We start from the raw sequence: 24571 nt of genomic DNA on the forward strand, positions 1-24571 counted from the left end.
ACGCAGTAAAAAGACTAACCTTAATCTTTAACAATATGTAGGTACCAAAGAGGAAAAATAACCCAACAGTGGTTTAGATCAACTTTCATAACAACTCTTAAAAAGCCTAATGCTAAAAAATGTAAAGACTCTCGAATAATAAGCCGTATGAGCCATCTCCTGAAGACTTTTTAAAAATTATACATAAAATATATATATATATATAAAGTCTAAGCAACACATGAAAAACACACAATTCGGCTTCAGAGATGCATTTGGTATACTCGAAAGTCACTTTTTGCAATACAAGGTCTCTTTCAACGATGTTTTGTTGATTATCCAGAAGGGTTCGATAGAATAAATTATGACTAACTGATGAACATATTAAAATCACTTGGTCTGCACCATGGACGTATAAATCGTCCATCTTACGTCGTTCCTTCTATCCATTCGAGCTTTAGTTTGCTCCGTAAGTACGTACTTAGTACATATTCTCTTAATAATTTTTAATTGCATGTATTTTCTTTCTTTTGCATCTTTCTTAATATGTTGACATTTATCTCATAGATTTTGTTATTTACAAATGTATACTGTCATCGTAGCATTTCTATAATCTACAAATAAATACTATAATATATTGTTGCTCCAAATTATTTCTTGGACTCGTAGCCCTAATCTAGCCCTACCGAGTTACACTTGTTCGTATCTCTGTTAAAACAACCGAAGTGTTAAAGAAAACACGTAGCTGAGGTGTCTAAAAAGATAATGATTAATTTTCTGTCAAAAGTTAGGTGAGATATAAATCTTAGAAGTAGAAGTTGGTGCGGTATGCCGTCTCTTTGAAAATTATCTCTTTAAAAAGAGCTGCCGGCTTCACTTTCCGAACAGGAAATTCGAAAATTTCTACTTTACCTAAACTTTAAAAAGTTATTTATGATACTGTAACTCGAACGTGATGCTTATATGATTTTATAAAGAATGACAGATAGTATTTAACTTAACGTTAAAAAACAATAAACTGTTTATACATGATTATAAGGCATAGTCGTAATGTCTCAGCTCTTAAGACACTAACTTATTTTTGCTTATAGGTTTTTTTTTTATTTTGCCATTCTTTTCGGATCGTTTGTATCAATGTGGATATCCGTACACTCTGTTTCCGTGAATCTTGGTTCCTTATGTGTGACTTAAAAAAATACTCAATAGAACTTTCAGTTTTACTTTTTTTTCCCAGTATGTTTATTTGTGACGTTTCAACCCTAAGACAGCTGTACTCATACTGTTGTACTCTTTATTAGATGTATCTTAATATTCTGACCACCTTATTTGTTTATTTTTTTTATCTCTCATGTAGAATGTTTATCATACACTGTCGATAGTTATAAGTAAATAAAGTTTATGAGGAATTATGTGAATGAGGCTTTTAGACATTAAGTAAAATCATCGTTTGTTTCTAAAATATGTCAACTTGGTTGCACATGGAGGGCTGAGTTACGATACTGCGAATACTAAATTTGAAAAAAGGAGGTCCTTTCCTAGGTGTAACTAGCAGGCTACATATAAAACTGGTTGGAATATCTCTCAAAACTAGACTGGTTTTTATTATGGATATTTTGTGGCATGCTAAATTTTGCTATTACTAGCCTGTATTTTCAATACTATGTCTGGAGAGATTATTAATGTTTTATCGCTTCGAATACATATGAGTGTTTAAAAGACCCTTATTCTTAAAAGACGTTTTTTGGTAATAAATTATGTTTGAGGCTATATTATTCCATAAACGTTTTCTTATAAACCACTCCATTCAAGTACTAATTATATATAATCCCTCTTAAAATGTTATTGCTTTTTAGTTAAAAGCGTTCTAAAGCGTACTCTTTTCTCATGGAAACGAATATTTTAAACTAAAGTACACATCCCCTTCCCAAAAATTAATAAGTTTAGGCCTAATTTGTAAAAAGCCAAATTTCCATTTTAGCTGTCAATTGCCAGTTAATATTTGAATGTAAACATGCATTCAGACGTGTAACTTTGTAGTTTTTTAAAAACTTACAATTTTGTGGTGTAAGTTGCTAACTGTTCGTTATTAATTAATTGCGATAGTAAGAGATTCTTTTTTTGTTTTTTCGTTTATTTATAGAGTCCCACTGGCAATTCACTTGTTGCTGCTAATTCAGTGAGAAGCTTATTTTGTCACGTTGAGGCCAACGACCCTAAGTAATATTTTTGTTGAAGAGGTAAAGATATCATAGTTCAGCATCTAGAGTACCATCTCTATATCCCCAGGCCTACGGCTGTATCATCATAGGTCTAATAATTTTTTTGTTGATAGCTTATTTTTCGTTATTTTTAGTATGTTACTAAATGTAACATAATTTTGTAACGTTAAATTTAAATAAAGCGGAACAATGACCAATGATTTTCGTTCAGATTTTAGTCAAAGATTAATTTGATTTTAAATTTTTTCTTGAGAGATATTAAAGTTTTAATTAAAAAATTTCTGTATTGACTATTATTTAAAGTATAATATAAATGACTGCACTCTTTTTTAAGGTATAAGATTTTTAATGACAGTATGTGGCATTGATGTTCACAACCTGTTTGTCGATTTCAAACAGGCATACGACTCGGTCATAAGGAGCAAACCCTACAATATATTGGCCTAATTGGCAATACCACACAAGCTAATTAGACTCATTAAAGCCACAATGGATGAAACTCAGGCATGTGTACGAATACAAAACCACCGAATAGACTGTTTCAAAATTTCGCAAGGATCAAAGCATAGAGATGACAATAAACAAGACAGCAGAGAAAACAAAAATGATAGGTCTGGAAATTAACACAGAAAAATCAAAAATAATGATACAGACGAGAAGAAATATGGTCCGACAAAACATTATACATGAAGATGACATTGAAACGGTTGGAAAGTTTACATACCTGGGAGTAGAAATATATGCCGACGGATCAGAAGATGGACAAATACGGAAGAGATTAACACAGGCAAACAGAGCTTATTTTGCCCTCTCCCATAAATTTCGGTCTAAAAATGTCCGCCGAAATACAAAAATGAGAATCTATAAAACCTTAATTCGACCAATAGCATGCTATGGCAGTGAAGCATGGATACTGAAAGAAACATCCAAAAGCAAACTTGATACATTCGAAAGGAAAGTACTGAGGAGAATACTAGGATATGTGAGGGAAAACGAAATCTTCAGAAGTCGATTCAAGAACGAGCTTTACTAATTTTATAAGGAAGCACCACTGTCAGACTTCATTAGAATACAAAGATTGCAATGGGCCGGACGTGACGAATACGATAAAAATGGGAGAGGATAGACTAGCAAAAAGAGCACTGAATGCTAGAATGCAGGGAAAGAGACCGGTTGGAAAGCCAAGAAAGCGCTGGGAAGACACAGTAAAAAAAAAGACGCACAAACCCTTTTAGGAGTCCGTACATGAAGAAGATCAGCCACAGACAAGCAAGGGTGGAGGCAAAAAATAAAGGAGGCCAAGCCTCAATTTGGGCTGAAGTGCCGTAGAAGAAGAAGAAGATGTGTCATTATGATTTTTTAGTAATATGTTTGTATTCATAAAAACATTTTGAGTATAAATATACAATGCTTATGTTTATTTTTTTAATTCGTATTGGTAAGAAAATTTAATAAACATTAATTTTTGATGGACTATTTTATTTTTGAATAGAGACGATAACAATTATTTGAATTTTGTTGTAGAAGGTAATATAATAATTCTTATGAAGTATTTTATTGAATATATAACCATTGTTTAAATAGGACCTATAACCTTTTCTTGCAGCTTATGGTTATATGTGTCAATTTTTATAGTTTTTTTGTCGATAATTTGGTGATATGTTTTCTGACATGTGTTTTTAGAGATTTTCTTTCTTAGATCTTAGAGATATTTCTTATGTTTTTGAGAGAAATGTCGTTTAGTTTATTTAATCTTAAGCTCTTTCATAAAATTCGGGATAGAACTTATTGGCGCCCATTTTGTTTTACAATTTAGCTGTATTTAGTGTCTTTCTTTGTCAAACTGTGACACTTTGTTATTTAGTTAATTTTTATAGTTTATCTATCTATTTGGATCTACATTGTTTTACCATCTTCCTTACCCACCACAATAAAGCTCCCTGACTTGAGCAACGTGATCTTCGTTGAGTATTGTGTGAGAAAAGCTGTTTAATATCAACTTTTGTCAGCTTTTTCGTAACAATATGTACTAAAAAATTCATTCGATCATGCTTAAGAAATGGTGCTTTTTTTTCTTCTTCTAGTGCCGACTCTAATAATGAAGGTTGGCTATAACCCTTACAAATTCGTCTCTATCTTCTTCTTTTCTTAAAATTGTCTGTATGTTTAACCCGATCCAATGGCGAATATTATTCAGCCAGGATATTTGTCGTATACCAGGACCCCTTTTTCCTTCGATTTTACCCTTCATAATCAGCTGCAACAACTCGTACTTCTATTTATAAGTATGTGTCCCAAATATGCTATCTTTCTTCTTTTAATGGTGGTCAACAGTTCTCTGTCTCTTCACATTCTGTGCAACACCATTTCGTTTGTACTATAATCAGTACATGGTACTCGTAAAATTCTTCTAAAAAGCCACATCTCAAAAACTTCCAGCTTTCTCATCAAGTCAACATTAACAGTTCAATCTTCGGAACCATAAAAAAGAATAGAGTGGATACAACATTTTATCATACGATATCAGATTTGCAGATTAAGACTTTGGTTACTTAGAAATTTCCTCATCTTCACAAAGGCTGCTGTTGATTGCTCTATTTTTGATCAAATTTCTGATTTCGGATTTATATCTTTAGTAATCTAGACCCTAAGTACTTAATTTTATGCACTTGTTCAATATCGTAATTTTTAATTTGGATCCTTGTTATGATTTTAACCATCTTACTGATAAACATCTTTCTTCTGACTTTCTGACTTTCGCGATAATGACTGTATCGTCGGCATAAGGAATATTATTTATATTTTTACCATTTATCTTGATACCTTCTGTATAGTCTTCAAGTGCTTGTGTGAATAACTCTTTGGAGTACATATTAAATAGTAATGGGGGAAGCACACAGCCTTGTCTCCGTGCTATTTCCATCTAATGTTATCACAGCCTGCTGGTTCTGCTGGCCAGTAGAGATTTCTCATTATCGTAATATCATTTTTGTCAAGTTCTTTTTGCTTTAGACATTCCATGAGAATGTTGTATTTAACTTTGTCAAAAGCTTTCTTCGAAAGAGACGAAAAGATCTTTTTGTTGATCTTGACATTTTTGAGCAAGAGTTGTAAAACTGTGATGAGATATTAAGATAACAGAATTCATAAATAATCCTATCATAAATAATATTGTTATGATTAAAATTGAATTGGAATTTGAATTAAAAAACTGGGGCAAACGTAATTATTGACAGAGTGTGTTAATTTCAACATATCTGGGTTGCACTCCAAATTCAACCTTGCACATAATCGTAAACAGACCAGCAGTCGGCCATTATTTATTCAGTTATTACTCGTATTTCAGTTGAGTCGTGTTTTGTAGTGAGATACGTAATCATTCATAATAAGTAAGTAATGTCATCGATACGCTATTCCATGTATAGAAGTTGCGAATAAACAAGATACATCACAAGTTTAATCATCTATATTCACCAGTCCTCTCCAATAATTAAAAAGTAGTTCCGCGAGTAACATCGTCATGAGCCGATGTAATACAATATTATGCATCCAGTAGGATAGCAACTATACTTTTTCTATCTTATATTCTAATACTACACAGAACTTCTACTGTTTTGAAGCCATTACGATAGCCAAACTCTCTGTTACTCATATCCGCTTCAGACATTCTGAATATTCTTGCATGTATAACCTTTAAAGATGTTTTCAATAGTTGTGACATTAAGCTGATTAATCTATAATCATTATAGTGTTTGACATTCTCGGTTTTTGGTAGCGGAAGAAATGTCGATAGTAGCCATTCTGTGGGTATCTCACCAGATTTGTACATGTAAGATAGTACAAGATAGTACAAGAAGATAGTTATTGCGCTTAAATTACCTCAAGCAAGCAAGCAATTTGATTAAACCCAGCCTGTGAGAAATGTTCACCCGTAAGAATTACGTTCGGGTGCAACAATTCATTGGAGCGAGGTGTGTTAACTCGAGTAAAAAACAGGAGTCACCCCACTGCGCTCCAATGCTCCAGACCATTATTTTCCCCCCTATAGCACTCTGATGCGCACAACTATCAGCCAAATACTCTTCATGTGGAGGTTCTGGGTAATACAACCCCAACATGGTTTCCTAATCAAATGCAAAACTCAGGACAGCGCATTGTCGATATAATCCTGTTATTTTAAAGTGGCTTATCCGCGAACTAAAATTGCTTACTTGGGCCTCAAGTCTCCGCTCTGAGCCAGGCTCAGTTCGGCGACTTGGTGCTCAAGGGGTTGGGCCCTACGTGTTCGGGTTTTGGGGTTTTTGTTAATTTTTTTGTTGGCTTGCGCCGGTTTTTGTTAGTATTTTTTAATTTTTTTTTGGTGGCCGAGGCCGGTTTTTTGTGTTTTTTATAATTTTTTTTGTAGGTGGCCCTGAAACAAAAATCAGAATTAGTGTAAAATCTATACTATAATACTGAAAAATGTATAAAATAAAGAACAATATGACAATATAAAGTTTATCATCTTTAAGGCAACCGGACCCACTTTGTGTTTTGCGATAGTCCATGAGCATTCTTTGTGCATTGTTGTTATTTTCGAAGTATAATCTCTCTAGTGTTTTTGTTTTCCCTCTGGTTTAATTTTCTCTTCGGTATTATTGTTTTAGTCTATTATTTGTTGTTTGGGTCTTTTGTGCTTTCATCTATGGAAAGCGTCATACCTCATTATCTCGTAGTATGTGACGGGTGGTTCTCTATTTTCGAGAACTTTATCTTTGCTTTCTTTCATCGTGTCAATCACTCTGATTTGTTGCAATTCTCTAAAGAGAAATCTTTCTGCAACGTATCTTGGTACGTTGACTGCTTCTCTTAGGCTGTTGTTGTACGCCGCTTGTATTTTCTTTTTTGAGGTGTTGCATATGTGTCCCCATGCGAGGGATGTTAGTATAGGAAAGATTATACTATTTTTTAGCCTTATTTTTGTTTTCAATCTGACTTTGCTTTTCCTTCATGTTGGTCCTCTTATAGATGCTCTTGCCATATTTACTTTTTGTACTGTGGCTTCTACAGGTTTGCTGAATGTTAAGCCTTTGTCCATGATTACTCCGAGGTATTTTGCTTCGCTTTTCCACTCAATGGGATTTTCACAGTTACCTGTTCTTCTGGTTGCTGGTGCCTCTTTTTGAAAAGTATAACCTGTGTCTTATCAGAGTTTATTGCTATTTTCCATTTTAAACTCCATTCTTCTATGTCGTCTAGCGCTGTTTGTAGGTTGTTAACCGCTATATTTACGTTTCTCTGTTTGGCCGCTATCGCTGTATCGTCGGCATAGAGGCTTAATAGTGTACCTGGTGTTCTAGGTATGTCTGCTGTGTATATCGTGTACAGTAGAGGTGACAGTACCACTTTTTGTGGCACTCCAGCCTCCGGGTTCCCGAGTTCGGATAGGACTTGTCCTATCCGGACTCTGAAACGAAATTTGCTCAAGTACGACGAGATCAGCCTTGTCATTGCTCCACTGTACCCGTATCTTCTCATTTTATATATCAGTCCTTTATGCCAGACTCTGTCAAATGCTTTGCTTACATCTAAGAAGGCTGCTCCTATGAATTGTTTATCGTTGAATCCAGCTGCTATGTACTTTGTTAGTCTGAGTACTTGTAGCTCGCTGGAGTGTTCTGATCTAAAGCCGAATTGAGCTTCAGGTATTATATCTAGTCTGTCTATTTCGGCTTGGATTTTGCTGAGTATTATTCTCTCTACAATCTTGCTGATTACAGGTAGTAAGCTTATTGGCCTGTAGTTTTGCGAGAATGTGCTGTCTTTTCCGGGCTTTGGTAATATTATGACATGGGCCCCTTTCCATCTGTTTGGGAATTTCTTGAATCTTAGCATTGCATTAATAATGTTTGTTAGATATACTATGGCTCTCGCTAGTAAGTATTTTAGAGCCCTGTTTGTAAATTGATCGGGACCAGGTGCTTTTATCGGCGAGCTGTTTTTGATTAATTCATTTATCTCCTCCGGTGATGTAGGAGGGATGATTTCATTTGGATTTTCGGGTCTTTCTCTTTGTCTTTTTCTCTTTGTCTCTCTACACTCTCTCTCGAGAGTACTTTTCATTACCTCAGCTTTTTCCTCTGTGGTGTATACAATTCCATTTTCTCCATGAAATGGAGGGATTGACTTTCTGTCATTTCTCAATATCCTTTGAACTCTCTAGATATTTTGCATGTTTGGTCCTTGCTCCTCCATATCTCTTATGTGGTTTTCCTCGCTTTCACTACGATGTTATTGTAGGGCTGTGTTGACCTCTCTGTTTAGTATGTTTGCTCTGTTTTTGTCTGCCGGATTCCTTGTCCTTCTTGCTGTCTGCTTTGCTCTGTTCTTTTCCCTTATTAAGTCTTTTATTGCTTGTGGTATATCCTTAAATCTTCCTGTGTGCATTTCTACTTCCTCTTCTGTAGTGCTATTTCTGAGCGCTTGTTGGATGATGTTTTCCAACTCTAGGACTCTGTCTTCTATTTCTCGTGGGTTGTCTATCACTGGAACTATGTTAGTTCCTGTGCTCACGAGTCTTTTAAAGTTTGTCCACTTTCTTCTCTTTTTGATTATTTTAATTCTGCTTTCGTCTTTCCACGTTCCTAGTTCTAATAATATGGGGTTGTGGTCCGTTTTGCCTTCGTTTAGTGTTTGTATTTCTGTTTGTAGCCCTAAGTTTTTTGTAACTACAATGTCTATGTGTGTAGGAAGTCCATTTCCTGGATAGTGCGTTGGATCTGTAGGGCTCATTGCCATAACGTAGTCGTTATTTTCGATGTATGTATTTACTAGTCTTCCATTTCTGTTCGTAGCTCTGTCGTTCCAGTTTGGGGATCTTGCGTTTAGGTCTCCTATTATTATTGAGGGTTCGTTGTTTAAGAACGTATTTAGATCTTCTTCGATCAGTGGATCTTGTGATCTCACGTAGGCGAAGGTAATTCTAACTTCTCCTTGCCTCATTTGTACTTTTATTGTTGTTTCTTGCATAGTGTTTAGCTTAAATTACCTTCATCTATAAGTTTAATCCTCTAACTAGTAGGAGGTCCCTGAGCGCCCCTTCGCTTATTATTTATTTAAGCCGCAGGTAAAAGTCAGATAACCGCAAACTGTTTTGAATCTCCCCCACTAGTTCGACTAGAGACGTTTCAAATGCATTCTAAATTCATTAAACCTTATCATTACATTTTTGTCTCAGTTTTGTGCGACAAGTCGAGGTGAACGCAAATCAATTATCTCTGATTTAAAATTTTTTTTCGGAGTAAAATTATGATACTGCAAATAATCTGAATTCAGTGAAAACATTTTTTTTATGAGTGGTTTAGAGCTTCAAGTTTCACTATATATTGGAATTATTACAAAACAAGTATTCTGAGTGCGCTTTAGAAGCGAAAATAAAAAGAGTTCCTGAGGGACCCCTTGCCGGTTTATGTGAAGTTTCGTCTAACTTTGTTGTGATTGTTGTGTTGTGTTGTTGTGCTATTGTTTCCCAACGTTTCATCACTTATTTGTATATTTTGCTTCTGGAAATGGCAAGCAATAACAACTGGAGAAAAAAAAGTTTAATTTGTCGATAATAACCGAAGACGAAATCCAAGAACCTATGGACTCTGTTGAAACGGAGTCGTCAGAAGGTGATTATAGCAGTGAAGATCCAGACATCGACCCAGATTACGAGCCGGATGAGATCGCTTCAGATGACATGATTACATAGTGTATCCGTGAAATGCAAGCAGGTGAAACAAGCGACTACTTTATTTAAAACGTGAGCATGTCGCTAAATATCAGTGACAGAAACACCTGCTGCATCATTAACAATGACAAAGGTGGTACAAATCCAAGCTGTCGAATCTTCAGAAAAGGAGCAGGCTGGACCGTCTACATCTATGAAAGCAATTCCATCTACTTCAGCCGCCGATGCCACATATGCTGCAAGATTTAAGCCAACGAAATGACCCCGTTTGTCATTACCTAAAATGGAAGATTCTGGTCCTTTGATCGCGCCTTCTATTGGTGGTTTTACTGGAAGAGGTAATAATTATATATTTATACTTTAGCAATAGTGTACTATTTTTATTCTCATTTTAGCTATTCGGGATATCAAAAAAGATTCGGAACAATTTATCAAGGTAACGTGGCGTAAGCAATCAATGCACTTGCATATAAACGAAGTAGCTTTCCAAGGAGATACACAGTTGCCATCGTCAATAAAAGAACTGAAAACACCAATAAAATTCTTCAATTATTTCTTCACGAAAGAGATTATTGATTATGGTGGTCAATGAAACGAACGCTACGGCTTGTCAAGAAACTATCAATACAAAATTCGCCACGAGTGGTGAAGAGATTCAAAAATTTATCGGAGTTTCCATGTTTACATGTCTATTTATTGATACCCCAAGCTCGAGAGCTACTGGAGTAAAAATGCGTTCGCCCCCATCCAGAAGACAATGCCTGTAAAAAAATTTATGGAAATAAAGAAACACTTATGGTTTTAAAATAAAAGGAAGCGCATTCGAAAAGGTCAGCTATGATCCACTGTTTCGCATCCGGAAATTGACTAATAAGGTCATTAATCGTTTCGATTCGATTTTAAAGACGGCTAGATTGTGTGTTAATGAGCAAACGTGTTTGACCAAAATCATGCAACGTCTTCATCAATTTATGCCAAATAAGCCGCACAAATGGGGCATCAAACTGTTTGTGCTTTGTGATTCTCAAGGTTACGCATATCGTTTTGAAATTTACAACGGTGCAGGCGACAATATAATTCTTCCTGGTGCACCCTATCTCGGAAGCATATCAAACGTTGTTGTACTTTTTTCACACACCATACCCAGCTTATTTCATCACATCCTTTACTTCGACAATTTCTATACATCTTTACCTTTATTAGTTTATTTACGTGGGTATCCAGGGTAGGTTTTGCCGCTTATAATGGAATTTCTAAATCTAAGATTGGTTAGTATGAAGTCGATCTGATTTTTAATACAATTTGTTTATTATCCTGTGGTGACCTCCAGGTATAAAGTCTGCGGGGCAGTAATCGAAACCGAATGTTCATAATCACAAGGTTTTTGTTTGACAAAATTAAGCGAATCTGTCGCGTGTAGCATTTCTTGTTCCTAAACCATAATCGGAAAAGAACCTAAGGGAAAGATACTTAAGTACGGCGGTAAAGTGTGGCCTGTAAAGAAGGTTTAGGAAAAGAAGTACAGTAAGTTAGTTGCGTATGACTAAAAGGGGCAAGACTAGGAATAATGTGATTAGGAAAAAACCCAGGGTGACTACAGTCTCACAAAAGATTCAACATCGAAGATGACAATGATTTGGTCACGTCAGACGTAGAAAAGAGCACTATGTGAGACGAAATATTGTAACTGTTGAAAAAATGTAACTGTTAGAAGTAGAGGGAATGAGAGGTAGAGGAAAACCGAGGAGAAGATAGAAGAACTGTGTGGCAGAGAACTTAAAAGAGATAGGTTTAAATATGGAGCCTGCGATGGACAGAAATAAGTGGCTAAGTATGTAGCTCAAAAAAGAAGAAGAATTGAAGGGGTCAGAAGCAAAACCGCCCAAGTAGCAAAATACACATTTTGAGAAATTAAGCATCAAAGTTTTTGCTCCTTTAAAAATTCTTAAAATTTTTAAAGTATTAAACAATTCAAAATAAGTATAAAATTTTAAAAATACTTGAGAAAATGTATTTATTTTTTTACCTCTTTTGACAAAAAAATGCACTTAGGTTGTTTTACCTTTAAGCAAAAATGGCTTTATAATACATAAAAAGAACTAAATAAAAGCTTGATTTTCAATTAATATTTAGTTTTTCTTAAAAAAACCCACATTTTACTCTTTTATAACACTAAAGTTACTCATAATCTCACAAAAAATCTATGGACTCGTCTTGTTCGTCGTTGGCATCTTCTTTGGAAGACTCAACTTTTTTTTGCAGATTTTGCAACAAAATTTAACATAATCTGTAACTAAGATTTTTTTAAATTAAATTCAGTACAAAAGCAATACAATATGATATTTGTTATTAGTGTACTAATATACGTGATGAGTGCCTTAAGAACCGGCAAAATAACACAAAAGATAGAAAACATAATACGTTGTGAAATAAAAAGATATGAAAGTAGTAGTAGAGGTTGGAAATTATAAAAAAAAACTCTAATTTACAATACATTATATTAGGACTATCGATAGTTTCCCACCTTTAGACGTTAGCTTATGAGCTATTTGACTTCAGTCATAATATTACAAGTATGACGTCGAACATTAACATTTTTTAAATTTCGCATAAAGAAAAAACTGATTAAGGAAATAAGGCAAATGTAAATAAACAGTTTAATTAGTAGTAATTTGATAATTAATTCTGTGTTGACGAATACAGAATAACAAGCTATGATAATTCTGTATTGAGAAGAGTGTATGCGACGTCTCAAATCATAGTTTATTATTGATCAATACTTTAATTTTGGATAAAAAAATACTCCTACTTAAACTGTTTTTACTTACATTAGGTACGTGATACGTATTACTATGACTGAAGTCAACCAGCTCATAACCTAACGTCTAAAGGTGGGAAATTTTCGATAATTCTAATGTAATGTAAAGTAAATTATAGGTTTATATCGATAATTTCTCACCCCTACTAATTTCATCTCTTTTTATTTCACAACGTATTATGTTTTCTATCTTTTGCGTTATTTTGCCGGTTCTTAAGGCACTCATCCCTGTATATTTGGCTTCTTTATATGTTCAAAAATTGTTTATTTTGTTCATTACATTATTATATTAAATTTAAAATTTTTAAAGCTTCAGATTAAATACACGCTGTTTTTTTATTTTGTGTGTCAGTATTTAAATTCTCTATAGCTAATGCAAAAGACCTCAATACAGTGGCAAAGCTGCAGCAGTAGAGACTTTTGTGTCCTTCTTTTGATTAACGAGCTCTTCCAAGGAAAGTCATTACGTTTTCATAAATTACTCAGCGAGTAATTTTCACTTTATAACGTTTCACTATCTCTCCTTCCGTAATAAGGGCATTGTTTCAAGAGGAAAGCCGCGTTTCGCGTTATTTAGCAGATATTTTTAACCTGATACGTAACAGAGTAGGGGTTTATGGGTGTAATACTTTTTATATAAATTTAATATTCAAAGAAAAAAAATATTATAAGAAACCAAAACTTGAATTCTCGTATCAGTTTCCTGAGGCATGAAAAATTGTTAGTTTTATAATGAAATGTAAACGAAATCTTTGGATTTTTTAATATTATTATTTCAATATTTATTTAATTTTATGTTCGTCGATGGGACTTATAAGTCCCATTAACTTTTAAAATTAATTTATGTGTATTTATGTCTTTGATGCAGGTTTCGTTTAATCGGAACTAATCGGTAGATATGATACTGTAACGATTTTACGATGTTTATTTAGAGTCTTTTAATTTATTATTAATATGTTATAACACTTTACTTTATTTAATAATTATTTACACTTATTTATGTATAGTTTAACACTAATTTATTTTAAATTAAGAACACAATATTAATTTATTATACAATAATTTATGTTAGACTTATTATAACGAATTTATAACACCGATAGCGTGAACCTAAATTATGCATGCATTTGTATCCGTATAAGTTCCGTTAACCTAGAGTTCCCTCAATTTTGCTACAACGATGTAGATTACCATTAGCGGCGAAGGTTTTAGAAATCCTGTCGATGCTCAAATCTTCGGGAATGTCATAGGTCGGATTACCGCGAATGGTTACCCCTGGAATCTTATCGGTGACAAGTGACGGTTTTCTCTTCGCAATACTAACTATGCAAATTGCAACAGACTAGTACCTGGCCTCCAGTGTTTTTAAAGATCCTCTCGACTATATTTCAAACCACCCTCCAATCTAATTGACGCCACTCTACGTTACCAACTTTTGCACGTTGGACTCCAGTACGTGCTCTTTTAATTCAAGTAATGCTTCCCATACATCTTGGTGTGCAGGTTGGTCATGGGCAGTCTCTTGTTACCAGATAGAAAAGGTAACGCGATGCATCATGGAGTTTCAAAGCTTTTTCGAAAGGTGGCAGTTGGCATTGAAGTTCAGCAACTCGACCAAACTTTCTGCGAAAGACAGATGCCAACACTGGTGCATCTTTAGTGCTGGCCGAGATGGTATGGGCCAGTGAATAGTCATCTGGAGATGTAAGTAGATCTTGCGTTTTTTTAGTGATAACACCATGTCTCGCCTTACCGGTACCTCCATAGACCCCCATGAATTTCTTAAACGTGAGGTCAGATACGTCTTGTACTCTGTTTACTTCCACTTCTTCATCTACGTCGTGGTCTCCTTCGAATGACGCCAGACGGTTATGGTGTACCATTATTGGCTTTCCCCTCGAAATCTTGCTTATTCGGTAGATAATATCGTAAATCTTCTCTATAATGAGGTATGAACCTTCCCAGAACTGATGCAACTAGGGAAAACAACCCTTTCGCTTCTTTGTATTAAGGAGCCAGACTTTGCCGTTCTTAAAATATCTGTTTTTGTCTTGGGTATCGTACCGTTTATTTCTTCGGTCTCTAGCGAGCTGAAGATTTGAACGGACCAACTTGAGTATATCGTCCATTCTTCTTCCTAACTCGTTCACGTAATCTTCACCAGCAGCTACATCTTCTCCAGGTCGACATTTAAACTTTAGACCACAAGGTAATCGCATCTCGCCTCCAAATAGCACTTTTGTTGGTGTTTGGCCCATTGATTCATTAACAACGTATCTATAAGCCATTGAGAAGAACGGAAGGTAATATTTCCAGTCCCGCTGATGATTGGATATTATTTTTGTCAAATATTTGACAGTTATTTTCACTCATCCGCTTCGCCATTCATTCGCTCTACCATTCAATCTGATTGTGGGTGATAGGCTGTAGTTCCTGTTTTTTTCATGCCTAGTCTATAATAGATTCCCTAGAATAGATCACTTTTAAAGTTCGTTTCATGGTCACTACGGATCTTCAATGGCACTCCAAATCGGTTGAGATACTCTTTCTTTAACACATTTGCAACAGTGGTGGCCTTCTGGTCTGGAATTGGATAGATCTCGACCCACTTCGTGAAATAATCTGTTACGACCAGCATGTACTTGCCTCCATTTTCACTTTCTCAAAAAGGCCCAGCAATATCCAAAGCTATTTTTTAAACGGACTTCCAACAGTGCATTGTCTTATAGGAGCCTTTTCTTTTTCTCAAATTCTGTGAAGGGTATTCTTTAAACATAAATGCCCTCCTGATGGACTGTCGTGTAACTTACGAAGTACTTTGGCTATTCTCCTCCTGGAATGACCAATTGTCTTCTCTTCTCTGAACCATCATCATTTTCCAGTACTTGTTTAAGCAAGCTGTCTTACATGATAAAGAAGTCCCAATAGGCTCAATATGTCGTAAATACTGAGCATAGGCTTGATATTTCTTGTCCAGGTGGTCGACGGTTTTCTTCTTTTCATTTTAGAATTTTCTGTAAAACTGGATCTTTCTCCTGCTCTTCTCTAATCTTGGTAGGCGTCTACTCGTCGTTATCCTTTGTTGTTCTTAGTACTGCTGCTTCTTTGAATTCGGTTAAACAATTTCGTGAAGATTTATCGCCAAAATACTCAAGAAAATATACAATGGAAGACATTTTTAATCGGTTGATGATTCGTTGGATCGTTCGATCGTTAGATCCATATATTTCTGGTGTAAGGAAATTACCACAAAAATCATGGAAATCATTATTGTCAGAAGTGACAGAATTATTATAACCTCCAACAGTTGCTGATGCTATTATGGACGGGAGACTAACTAGTTTCGATAGTGGATCTTCAGGATCTGATTACGAGTCTGATATTCATTGCGATTCTGATACTAAATTGGATTTTTATTTATATTAACTTAAGATAATATGTATCTAATATCTTTTTACAACCTAAAATATCTGAGGATATTAAATGCCGACTGCAATAAAAATATATTTACAATACCTGTATCTGCCATTGTCAAAAGTGTACATCCGCCATTTTGTTTTTTTGCAATTTCGATTTCGGACTCGTAATCAGCGATCTCAAAAACCTTTAGATACCAAATTTCAACTGCAAGAAATAGGAATACATATATCCGCCATACTACATTTGCAATTTTGTTTTTTGCAATTACGATTTTGGATTTGGATACCAAATTTTATGCAAATCAAAAAACGCTTTCATATTTTGGCCATCTTTTCGAGATTTAGGATCATTGTGGAACGTTTCAAATTTTAAATTAAACTTTAAATACAATTTTACAATTTCTTAGTTTGCAGATTTAAATTAATTATAATTTTTTCATAATGGTTTGTAAAAACTTTGTTATCTTTTATATTTATTAAAAATTATCTTGAGAGTAAAGTTAAAATATGATGTTAATTATTAAAGCGACTTGCATCTTCCTTAAGATTACTTGCATTAAAAAAAATTCTTCTACACCCATGGCTAAAACAAATTTTTAGCCAGTTTGGTCTCCACTGCTGCCGCTTGATGAGATCTTTGTCTCTTAGATATCTCATCTAGTAAAAAACTTTTAATTATCCTTATGAAAATCCTAATCAGTGATCAGTTCTTCCATAAACAAGGAGGCGTATCTGGAAAACTTCTTACAAATTTGGAAATACTCGGTTTTCGCAGTTTCGGAGATGAAAACCTTAATCATCATCTATTCATGAAATTTTATTCTCAAACTTTGTTGTGTTTTAATAAGGATGTGACGTTGGAGTTTTTTGTGGTTTCCGGGGTAGATCGTTGTTTGATGAGTTTTGGAGGATAATTAGTGAAATCAGCTTGTCTCCCAATATAAAAACAATAAACTTCACGGCCGTCGTTGGACAAATCGTCAATATTACAGTAATTAATTTGCTGTTTGTAAAATAATTATAGTTTTAAAAGTATATAAGTTGGTATTCAGTATTTAATTTAAATTTTAACAACCTAAAGACACGTAATATAAAAACTACAAGAAAACAAAAATGCCTTGTTTATATCTGAAGAAAAATATTAAATTATAAACGTTTAAAAGCTACGTAGTCCCAGTATGTTTGTGTAAGCTAACAAAATAGTCTAAACTTCACCCTGTACTGCCATATTTTTTTTAACTGCAAAAAAAATTCCACTGTTATAAACTTCCAGGACAGGATCAAGTTAAAACATTTTTAAATTTTTTTTTCTTTATTTTCTTTGTTTTAATAGGGATAGTAACTCTAACAACAGTGTAAGAGTCACAAACTGTTACTGTGTGAAATTACAATGGAAAAAAAGTTAATTTTTATGAAAGTCCACAAAATCAATTAGAATTAGCCGTAAAGCACAAATTTACATTACGTATTTCACATATTACTTTTACGGTTTATTGCAACGACCGCGCTTTTCTGAAAATGTAGGCCAATTGTCCATTCTCTGCTCTATTTCTTGTTCTATTATAGATGGACAGTACCTTCCCCTCTTCTTGAGTCTCTCTTTACCCTTTCGACAAACACAAGCGGCAATACGTGTGTTGAAATCTACAACACTAGTTCATCGTTTTTTCTTATACCAAGGAACTAACTGGCCCTTCTATAAAGTAATCAAGCATTCACATCTGATAAATCAAATATATGGAACACAATGTGGAGGTATGACTTTTCAGAACGAAACGTAGTTCTATATAAAGCCATCAACTAGTCCATTAGATCCACTCCGCCCATTCATTTATTTTAAAACGTTACAATGTTAGGACATTCTACAAGAAAGGTTTCTTTCCTTGCTTTGTCTCATATCTGAACTTGACTTGTAGGATGCATACCTACAAACGAACTCAGTAAAGACACCTGCTTGTTGTCACACCTTTTGACTCCTCTAAGGGTTATTCCTTCTTTCTTGTAGACAAGTTCTTCGACACTCCCCCTTCTTTTCGTTTTCATATCTTTGTCGGTAGAGAAATTACATCCTTTTAATCTGTTAGGATGCACCTTACCTACAGAGGGAATACCGAACTTGTTCAGTTTAATTTGCAATTGCATACTTGTAAACCAGTTATCAAAATATATTATATTATAAACATTTTTTGGAATTATTGTGGCCAAAAGAAGAACCACGTTTCCACTGACTCCAACATTTGCTAAATATTCTAGATGCTCTTCTTTACAGTATACATTTTATAATTGTATACAATTCCGTTGGTAAAGCATAGGAGAAACGCTTTAAAACTCCACTTTTTTGGTTTGTTTCTTTATATACATTTTTAGACTATGTTTTTCTTTAAAAGGAATAACTTGTTCATTCACTGATAGTTTTTCTGTTATTGGAATTTTCCAAAAACTTGCTATAACTGGTTTTAAAAGCGGTTTGACTTTGTATAACTAATCTCCGGTAATTATCTGACTATTGTGATTGAAGTGAATATTGTTTTTTATTTGTTCCCAGCTATTCGGACTCATAGGTTCTGCAACAACTAAAATTCGAGTAGACGCTTTCCAGTACATTATAGTTGAGAGTAAACCATACACTGACATGAACAAACATACACCAAAAAACTATTCTATTTCGTTCTTGTCCACATTTAAAGATTTTTCGGTGTTCTTTTGGGCAGAATACAGATTTGTTTGATAAACGATATTGTACAAAATATGGTCATCTATCAGCGTTCTAAAATACTTGATTGAAGTATACGGGTTTTCAGGTCCTGGCGGTAAACTACCTTTCAAAAATTTAATTGGCTGTGCAGAACGACTAGTAATTCGTTTCCAAGTGATATTCTAATTAAACACACCATTTTCGTCGTCATTGTCATCATCTTTCTGGTTCTCATGATTGTCTTTCATATCTCCCACGATAACTTCTTCAAAACAAACATTTTCTGAAATATGCACCACTTCATCATCATCACTGTTGGATCTAGAATAGAATCTTTAGAGTCATATCCACACATATCTTAAATAGAACTGCAAAAAAAATATGTTATACATTGTATAACATATTGTATAACATATGGACCATTGTAACTTTAAAGTTACATAACATTTTTTACTCCCAAATACCTAATATTTTATCATCAGAGCATATATGTGCTACAATAAGAGTCAGAATGAACTTACTTTAAGTTTTACTATTTTTTTCGTCAGCTAGTATAAAAAGTACTTAAAATTGTGATCAAAGTAACCTATTACAATGCTGCAACACTACTAACGACAACACACAACTGCTAGAACCCATGTATAAAATATGACCTTGTGTATGATTGGAATGTTCTGTGGTATATAGCTGTCTGTAACGTTATAGAAGCAACGGACATTTACGGAAATATCAGGTTTAGAAAGTATCTCATGACTCTTATTCAATATGTAACTTCAGAGTTATAAGAATCAATACAGGGTTAACGAAAAACTATATCCAGTATAGACCGTCTGATTTTAATACTAAATTTGACCACTATTTTATCGTTTAGGCCTTTTCTGATACTGGATATATCATATGAGATAAACAAAAAAAAAAAGAAAATTTAGAGTTGAACCATGTGCGTTTTCTGACAATCGAATTTTTCTAATTTTCAGCAAATTGTCCAAGGTAAAATTTTTCGTTTTCACGATCTGTTATTATGTCTTTTTTCGAGAAAATCACGGACATTGACTTAAAAATATATACACGTTTAGGTCATAATTAACACCCTTAGGGCACCAGTACCCCTTATGTCAAAATTTTTAAAAATTAAATTAATACTCCTTCCTCTATTGATTCGTTAAATGGCATAAGCAAGAAAAATTTTTTACAAAAGAAATTTTTTTTTCAACAAAAAAAATTCAATTTTCACGAAATCTTCACCAGGAAACCACACCATTTTGGCATATTGTACTCTCATTGGACGAACTTTGTGTACGAAATCGTAGAAATCCGACGATACCGTATTACTTGCTGAAAATAAGCATGAACGTTAAAAAAACCCAATTTTGCGAGAGCTGTAGATGACAAAGTAGTTTTATATATGGTTCACTATTGGTTTTCAACCAATACTAACATTAGACAAAGGACAAACAGTTTAAAATTATTTCGAAACTATATTGTGGACAAAGCAGGAGACAGAATGGATCCTGATCTTTACGGAAATGTTAAAGTGACATCCGATATATGATCACTTAAATGAGCAGTCATAATCATGGTGACCATGATTATGATTAACATAACATTAACATTAACATTATGATAAACATTACCATGTTTAGACTCTATAAGTGGACATAGAGTGTGAATGTAAGAACTAGACTAAACAATATATTAGAGAGTGGTTGGTTGACTATACTAAAAAGGTCCACTAAGCACTACCTATAGAAAAGAAGAAATTGAACTATAAAATTGAAATACTTAGAACTAAAAATCAAAGTTGAAAAAAAAGTGTGCAAACTGAAGTATCATACCACTGGTTCAGTCAAACTTGCAGTCAATGGGAATATGACAATAACACAATAACAATAAAATTGTCAAAGTATTACTCAAGACCAACTGACCAACAGTCGGAGATGTTAAGATATACAATTACTGTGGAAATTCTGTGAAAATATCTAAATTACGAAAAGATGCAGAGAGTGTCATTATTGCCAACTATAGATCAATTGATCAAGAACCAGCTTGTTTAGTAAGTTATTGATAATCAAAATAATATTTATTAAAGTATGAAATTAATAAAATTAATAACGGATATACTACAAATCCTTAAATACTAGCCGTCGAGAATTTAAACCACGATTAAAAATTTGTAAAGATACTAACGGTGAAATTCTACATGATAAAAACTCAGTTCTTGACAGATGGGCACAACATTTCAGCAAACATCTAAATATAAACGAAATTGAAGGAGGTTACAATTGCCGTTGCATAAAAAGGATGATCAACTGGAGTGTAAGAACCATAGAGAGTAATGCTCTGTTAACATCTGAGTATAAAATCTTCGTCAATGTATTATTTAAAAGACTTAAACATTTTACAAAGGATATTGTTGGTCAATATCAATGCGGATTTACTACTGGAGAGTCAACTACACATCAAATTCAAGTACATAAGCAGATTCTAGAAAAGTCACTAGAATATAACATAGATACACACCATCTCCTCGTTGACTTTAAAGCAGCATATGACAGTGTGAAAAGAACTGCATTATATAATGCAATGATAGACTTTGGGATCCTACCAAAGTTAATTAAGTTGACCCAACTAACAATGCAAAACGTAAGCTCATGCGTTAGAATTGAAGGAGGAAACTCTACGTTCTTTGACATTAATAATGGTAAAGACAGTGGGACGCGCTGGCGTGTCTCCTCTTTATTATTGCCTTGGAAACGACAATCAGACAATTAGATATTAAAATGATTGAAACTTTTTTTAATAGATCGACGCAAATTTTCGCATTCACTGACGATATAATTATAGTCCTAATAGAGAAAGCAGTGGAATACAATAAACCGCTAGTTCTAATATTTATCGATTTTCACAAAGCCTTTGACACAGTTGAGCCAAGCAAAATATTACAGGCGCTTAAAGAATGCAGGCTAGATTATAGATATACTAAATTATTATACAAAATATACCTGCAGGCAACAACCACTGTCAGATTACATACTAACAGTAATCGCATAAAAATAGAACGGGGGGTTAGACAAGGAGACCCAATGTCACCTAAACTTTTTAATACGGTGCTAGAACATGCTTTTAAGAGTTTGGATTGGATGACAAAGGGAATAAAAATAGATGGAGAATATCTAAACAACTTACGTTTCGCCGATGATATACTTATAATAGCTGAAGATCTAGGTATGGCAAGAGAGATGGTACAGGAACTCGTTGTGGCTACAGAAAGTGTAGGTTTAAATATAAATATCTCGAAAACAAAAATCATGACCAATTTGGTACCCAACCAGAACATCAGTATTGGTGGGAAAGAAATAGAACTCGTAGATAGATATAAATACCTGGGACATGAAACTATGATTGGCAGCGATAACCAGACTCATGAACTAAAGAGAGGAATCGGCCTTGGGTGGGCAGCATTTGGAAAACTGAGAGAAACTTTTAAAAGTGAGCTGCCCACATGCCTAAAGAGAAAGGTATTTGATCAGTGCGTCCTCCCAGTCTTGACGTACGGAGCAGAAACACTTACCTTAACAAAAGCAGCAGCTACCAAACTGAGAGTCACGCAGAGAAGAATGGAGCGGTCCATGTTAGGAATAACTCTGTGAGACAGAATAACCAACGAAGACATCAGGAGAAGAACCGGAGTGACTGACATCATCGAGAAGATAGCCAGACTAAAATGGAGATGGGCAGGACACATAGCCAGAATGACAGATGGGCGATGGACAAAGAGGTTATTGGAATGGAGGCCAAGGGAAGACAAGAGAAGCGTCGGTCGACCACCTACAAGATGGACTGACGATTTAAGAAGACTCAATAGAAACTGGATGAGAGCGGCGCAAGATAGACGGGGTTGGAAACATAAGGAAGAGGCCTATGTTCAGCACTGGACTCTTGAGGCTGGATTATGATGATAATTATAGTAGTCAGAAGTATAAGAGACATGGTACAGTGTTTTATAAGGCTTGCGGACGCAGCAAGTGAATTAGGACTTGTGGTAAACGAGGAAAAAACCAAATATATGTTGGTTTCTAAAAACCCTCGAAATATCCAACAGAGAATTCAAATTAACAACCATACCTTTGAGCAAGTCAAAGAATTTACATATCTTGGATCGCTAGTAAACGCAACAAACACGACAAGCAACGCACAGCAATAGCAAACAGAACTGTTCACGGTCTCCAGAAACGTTTAAAAAATAAAAATATAAAACGTGCATTAAAGCATTACATACAAGACCTTAATAAGACCGGTTTGGATATATGGAGCTGAAACGTGGACCTTATCTCAAAATGATGAATGAATTCTTGGTATTTTTGAGAGAAAAATTCTTAGAAAGATTTTTGGGGCCGTAAATAAAAATGGGCTATAGTGTCGAAGATACAACTTTGAACTATATCAGTTATGCATCGATCCAGATATTGTGAAATTCGTTAAAGTGTAGAGACTTAGATGGGCTGGACACATTGCTAGGATGTCAGCTCACGAATAAGCGAAGAGATTAACATTTTCAAAACCAGAGGGCACAAGAAGCATAGCACGATCACGAATGAGATAGATTGATGATGTGGAAGAAGACTTATATGTTCTAAAGGTCAGAAGATGGAGGGAAGTTGCCAGGAATCGACAGGAGTTGCGACTTGTTTGTTAGCAGGTCAAGATCCACAACGGATTGTCCCCTATGAGGTGAAGCTGCAATAAATTTTTAAAAATCGGTTTAAATTTAGGTAGTACAATTTAAATTAATTTGAGTATTAAGACAGTGAGAGTTTTTAAATGTTTCTTTTTTTGGCTTTAGAATTAATCCATGCAGCCAGAAACTAAATAAGTATTAAGTCTAGCCTATTAGGTTATCTCAGCCTGACAGACCAATTTGTTAGGATTAAAACAAACATCTTTTTTCCAACAATTTTTTTTTAGGAAGATTAATTATAATAAGCATTTTGGGGGTAGGGCAAGGGTCACACTTTTCTCGCCCAGGGGTCGTTCTGAAATTTTTTTTAAACAAATACTAGGTTGACCACGGTAAGGTAGGTATGTAAACAAAAGGAAAGACATTTAAGGTTACAAGCCTAAACTAGTTATTCTACAATTTAATTTTAGACTGAATTTCATTTTCCTTCTGGATATTACTTCAAAGATCATGGAAAGTACATAAATCAATTTACGTCTGCTTTAAAGATTTTGAATAAGCGTTTGATAGGATCCAACATTGGAATAGATGATAGAGATCTGAAACAGACAAATTTTTTATTGAAAAAGGTGTTAGACAAAAATACTAACTACCTGAAAAAAGTATACTCAAAAATAATATTTAACGAAGCCTTGAAAGGGAAATGCGAAGTTCGAATTGGAAGAGAAAATATTAACAACATCAGACTTGCAGCTGACATAGCAATTATGGCTAAAAGTATCGAAGATCTTCAATTCCTTATAGAACGAGTCACTAGAGAATGCTCCAATAACGAACTTATCATAAATACATCAAAGACAAAGCTACTTGTGGTTAGTAAACAAGACGTTGACCCTATGAAACTAATTGTCAAGAATTAGCCGATTACAAAAGTGAACCATTTTAAATACTTAGGATGTAGGACAAACAAAACAATAAATCTGAATAAAGAAATTAAAAGTTGCTTAGTAATTGCAAGAGGAGCAGTTATGAAACTAAGATCTATACTGTGC

The sequence above is a fragment of the Diabrotica undecimpunctata genome, chromosome 2 (genome assembly GCF_040954645.1).
Source record: "Diabrotica undecimpunctata isolate CICGRU chromosome 2, icDiaUnde3, whole genome shotgun sequence".
In the NCBI taxonomy this organism is placed as follows: domain Eukaryota; kingdom Metazoa; phylum Arthropoda; class Insecta; order Coleoptera; family Chrysomelidae; genus Diabrotica; species Diabrotica undecimpunctata.